Raw genomic sequence first — 6235 nt, forward strand, 5'->3', positions numbered from 1 at the left:
AATATTTATTAAAAGTGTCCAAATAAAATACTTATTAAAATTGTACTTATAAAAAATACTTATGAAAAGTGTACTTAAAAATACTTATGAAAAGTGTACTCATAAAAAATACTTATAAAGTGTACTTATTAAAATTATTTATGAAAAGTGCCCAAATAAAATACTTATTAAAATTTTACTTATAAAAAATACATATAAAGTGTACTTATTAAAAATATTTATGAAAAGTGTCCAAATAAAATACTTATGAAAATTGTACTTATAAAAAATACTTATAAAGTGTACTTATTAAAAATATTTATGAAAAGTGTCCAAATAAAATATTTATAAAAAGTGTACTTATAAAAGATACTTATGAAAAGTGTACTTAAAAGATACTTATGAAAAGTGTAATTATAAAAAATATCAAAACTGTACTCATAAAAAATACTTATAAAGTGTACTTATTAAAAATATTTATGAAAAGTGTCCAAATAAAATACTTATAAAAATTGTACTTATAAAAAATACTTATGAAAAGTGTACTTAAAAATACTTATGAAAAGTGTAATTATAAAAAATACTTATGAAAAGTGTACTCATAAAAAATACTTATGAAAAGATCACTCATAAAAAATACTTATAGAGTGTACTTATTAAAAATATTTATGAGAAGTGTCCAAATAAAATACTTATGAAAATTGTACTTATAAAAATACTTATAAAGTGTACTTATTAAAAATATTTATGAAAAGTGTCCAAATAAAATACTTATGAAAATTGTACTTATAAAAAATACTTATAAAGTGTACTTAAAAATACTTATGAAAAGTGTACTCATAAAAAATACTTATAAAGTGTACTTATTAAAAATATTTATTAAAAGTGTCCAAATAAAATACTTATAAAAAAGTGTACTTATAAAAGATACTTATGAAAAGTGTACTTAAAAGATACTTATGAAAAGTGTAATTATAAAAAATAACAAAAGTGTACTTACTGTACAAACCCGAGACTTAGCAATGCCAATGAATACATAACACACTGAAAACATAACTTGTAGGATTTGATAAAAATATACTTGGTTTAACTTACGTCACACACACTTCTTCTGACGAGAGATACACTCACACAGAAACACAGCTTTGATTCTGAGTGTTAGTGGCGTCGAGTGTGTGATCAAGGTTTCATCAGTTCCAGTTTCCTCAGAGTAAGACTGGAATCAAGCAGTAATAAAAGAACTGACCCGGTTTCCATCAGGTAGAAGAACCTCACAAAGAAAAGTAATAAATCATCGTTAAAATAAGACAGTGGCCGAGTGTTAGATGGTGACGAAAGGTCTGTGAGACTACAGGATAGAGAACACTGTGGACGCTCGTTTCGCCTCAGAATGAAACATTTCCAAACATAATTGCGGCTTTTTAGCTCAGAATTGCGATATATAAACTTTTTAAAAAATAAAGTCCAATTCTAAGGAAAAACTTTTTTCTTTATAACACAAAACTGACTTTATTTCTCGCAATTCTGACTTTATATCTCACAAGTCTGACTTTATATCTCACAATTCTGACTTTATATCTCTCAATTTTGACTTTTTATTTGTCACAATTCTGGCTTTATATCTCGCAATTCTGACTTTATATCTCACAATTCTGACTTTATGTCTCACAAGTCTGACTTTATATCTCACAATTCTGACTTTATGTCTCACAAGTCTGACTTTATATCTCACAATTCTGACTTTATATCTCACAATTCTGACTTTATAAGACGCAATTCTGGCTTTATATCTCTCAATTCTGACTTTATATCTCGCAAGTCTGACTTTATATCTCACAATTCTGACTTTATATCTCTCAATTTTGACTTTTTATTTGTCACAATTCTGGCTTTATATCTCGCAATTCTGACTTTATGTCTCACAAGTCTGACTTTATATCTCACAATTCTGACTTTATATCTCACAATTCTGACTTTATATCTCTCAATTTTGACTTTATTTGTCACAATTCTGACTTTATATCTCGCAATTCTGACTTTATGTCTCACAAGTCTGACTTTATATCTCACAATTCTGACTTTATATCTCACAATTCTGACTTTATATCTCGCAAGTCTGACTTTATATCTCACAATTCTGACTTTATATCTCACAATTCTGACTTTATATCTCGCAATTCTGACTTTATAACTCACAATTCTGACTTTATATCTCACAATTCTGACTTTATATCTCACAATTCTGACTTTATATCTCACAATTCTGACTTTATATCTCTCAATTTTGACTTTATTTGTCACAATTCTGGCTTTATATCTCGCAATTCTGACTATGTCTCGCAAGTCTGACTTTATATCTCACAATTCTGACTTTATATCTCTCAATTTTGACTTTATTTGTCACAATTCTGGCTTTATATCTCACAATTCTGACTTTATGTCTCACAAGTCTGACTTTATATCTCGCAAGTCTGACTTTATTAGACGCAATTCTGGCTTTATATCTCGCAATTCTGACTTTATATCTCACAATTCTGACTTTATATCTCTCAATTTTGACTTTATTTGTCACAATTCTGGCTTTATATCTCACAATTCTGACTTTATGTCTCACAATTCTGACTTTATATCTCTCAATTTTGACTTTATTTGTCACAATTCTGGCTTTATATCTCACAATTCTGACTTTATGTCTCACAAGTCTGACTTTATATCTCGCAAGTCTGACTTTATTAGACGCAATTCTGGCTTTATATCTCGCAATTCTGACTTTATATCTCGCAAGTCTGACTTTATATCTCACAATTCTGACTTTATATCTCTCAATTTTGACTTTATTTGTCACAATTCTGGCTTTATATCTCACAATTCTGACTTTATATCTCACAATTCTGACTTTATATCTCACAATTCTGACTTTATAAGACGCAATTCTGGCTTTATATCTCACAATTCTGACTTTATATCTCGCAATTCTGACTTTATATCTCTCAATTTTGACTTTATTTGTCACAATTCTGACTTTATGTCTCACAAGTCTGACTTTATATCTCGCAAGTCTGACTTTATTAGACGCAATTCTGGCTTTATATCTCGCAATTCTGACTTTATATCTCGCAAGTCTGACTTTATATCTCACAATTCTGACTTTATATCTCTCAATTTTGACTTTATTTGTCACAATTCTGACTTTATATCTCACAATTCTGACTTTATAAGACGCAATTCTGGCTTTGTAAGACGCAATTCTGGCTTTATATCTCACAATTCTGACTTTATATCTCGCAATTCTGACTTTATATCTCGCAAGTCTGACTTTATATCTCGCAATTCTGACTTTATATCTCACAATTCTGACTTTATATCTCGCAATTCTGACTTTATATCTCTCAATTTTGACTTTATTTGTCACAATTCTGGCTGTATATCTCGCAATTCTGACTTTATATCTCACAATTCTGACTTTATATCTCACAATTCTGACTTTATATCTCGCAATTCTGACTTTATAAGACGCAATTCTGGCTTTATATCTCACAATTCTGACTTTATATCTCGCAATTCTGACTTTATATCTCGCAATTCTGACTTTATATCTCGCAATTCTGACTTTATATCTCACAATTCTGACTTTATATCTCGCAATTCTGACTTTATATCTCGCAATTCTGACTTTATATCTCGCAATTCTGACTTTATATCTCGCAATTCTGACTTTATATCTCGCAATTCTGACTTTATATCTCACAATTCTGACTTTATATCTCGCAATTCTGACTTTATATCTCGCAATTCTGACTTTATATCTCACAATTCTGACTTTATATCTCGCAATTCTGACTTTATATCTCGCAAGTCTGACTTTATAAGACGCAATTCTGGCTTTATATCTCGCAATTCTGACTTTATATCTCGCAATTCTGACTTTATATCTCGCAATTCTGACTTTATATCTCACAATTCTGACTTTATATCTCACAATTCTGACTTTATATCTTGCAATTCTGACATTATATCTCACAATTCTGACTTTATAAGACGCAATTCTGACTTTATAAGACGCAATTCTGACTTTATAAGACGCAATTCTGACTTTATATCTCGCAATTCTGACTTTATATCTCACAATTCTGACTTTATATCTCACAATTCTGACTTTATATCTCGCAATTCTGACTTTATATCTCACAATTCTGACTTTATAAGACGCAATTCTGGCTTTATATCTCGCAATTCTGACTTTATATCTCGCAATTCTGACTTTATATCTCACAATTCTGACTTTATATCTCGCAATTCTGACTTTATATCTCGCAATTCTGACTTTATATCTCACAATTCTGACTTTATAAGACGCAATTCTGGCTTTATATCTCACAATTCTGACTTTATATCTCACAATTCTGACTTTATATCTCACAATTCTGACTTTATAAGACGCAATTCTGGCTTTATATCTCGCAATTCTGACTTTATATCTCTCAATTCTGACTTTATATCTCACAATTCTGACTTTATATCTCACAATTCTGACTTTATAAGACGCAATTCTGGCTTTATATCTCGCAATTCTGACTTTATATCTCGCAATTCTGACTTTATATCTCGCAATTCTGACTTTATATCTCACAATTCTGACTTTATAAGACGCAATTCTGGCTTTATATCTCGCAATTCTGACTTTATATCTCTCAATTCTGACTTTATATCTCACAATTCTGACTTTATATCTCGCAATTCTGACTTTATATCTCGCAATTCTGACTTTATATCTCACAATTCTGACTTTATATCTCGCAATTCTGACTTTATATCTCGCAATTCTGACTTTATATCTCGCAATTCTGACTTTATATCTCACAATTCTGACTTTATATCTCGCAATTCTGACTTTATATCTCGCAAGTCTGACTTTATAAGACGCAATTCTGGCTTTATATCTCGCAATTCTGACTTTATAAGACGCAATTCTGACTTTATATCTCGCAATTCTGACTTTATATCTCGCAATTCTGACTTTATATCTCACAATTCTGACTTTATATCTCACAATTCTGACTTTATATCTCGCAATTCTGACTTTATATCTCGCAATTCTGACTTTATAAGACGCAATTCTGACTTTATATCTCGCAATTCTGACTTTATATCTCACAAGTCTGACTTTATATCTCGCAATTCTGACTTTATATCTCACAATTCTGACTTTATAAGACGCAATTCTGACTTTATAAGACGCAATTCTGACTTTATATCTCGCAATTCTGACTTTATATCTCACAAGTCTGACTTTATATCTCGCAATTCTGACTTTATATCTCGCAAGTCTGACTTTATATCTTGCAATTCTGACATTATATCTCACAATTCTGACTTTATAAGACGCAATTCTGACTTTATAAGACGCAATTCTGACTTTATAAGACGCAATTCTGACTTTATATCTCGCAATTCTGACTTTATGTCTCACAAGTCTGACTTTATATCTCGCAAGTCTGACTTTATAAGACGCAATTCTGACTTTATATCTCGCAATTCTGACTTTATAGGCCACACACTTGACTATAAACCCCACAGAGGTTTGAACGCTCACACACACTCGACTATAAACCCCACAGAGGTTTGAACGCTCACACACACTCGACTATAAACCCCACAGAGGTTTGAACGCTCACACACACTCGACTATAAAGCCCATGGCAGCAGAAGTTCCTGTTCTTCCACACGATGATGAATGAGCTTCTGTCTCCTGTTCCTCTTGCGCACAGAGCCATATATCACTCCTGCTGTAAGGCCTTATAATGCCACACACACACACACACACACACACTCTTCCTGTTCAACAACAGGTTTGTTTCCAATAATGGCTTTGATATTTCAATTTAATCACAGAGTATATTTAGTACGCTCCTATTTAAGTCACCTTCATTTCTATTGCGCTTTTAAAAATATAGCTTGTTTCACAGCAGCGTTACAGTGAGAACAGGAGATTGTGTTGGAGTAAATCCATCCATTTACTTTGTTGAACAATAAGATTTTCTCAGACTAATTCAGATGAAATGATTTCATACTAAAGCAGGGTTGATTCCAAACTTCCCCTTTCATTAAACATCTATCACAAATGCAGTCTTATTATTATGCAGGCCATCCATCCATCATCCATCCATCCATCAACCACCCATCCATCCATCATCCATCCATCCATCGACTCATCCATCCATCCATCCATCCATCCATCATCCATCCATCCATCCAT

This window comes from Pimephales promelas, chromosome 16, assembly GCF_988280905.1.
Source record: "Pimephales promelas chromosome 16, fPimPro1.hap1.1, whole genome shotgun sequence".
NCBI classification, from domain to species: Eukaryota; Metazoa; Chordata; class Actinopteri; order Cypriniformes; family Leuciscidae; genus Pimephales; species Pimephales promelas.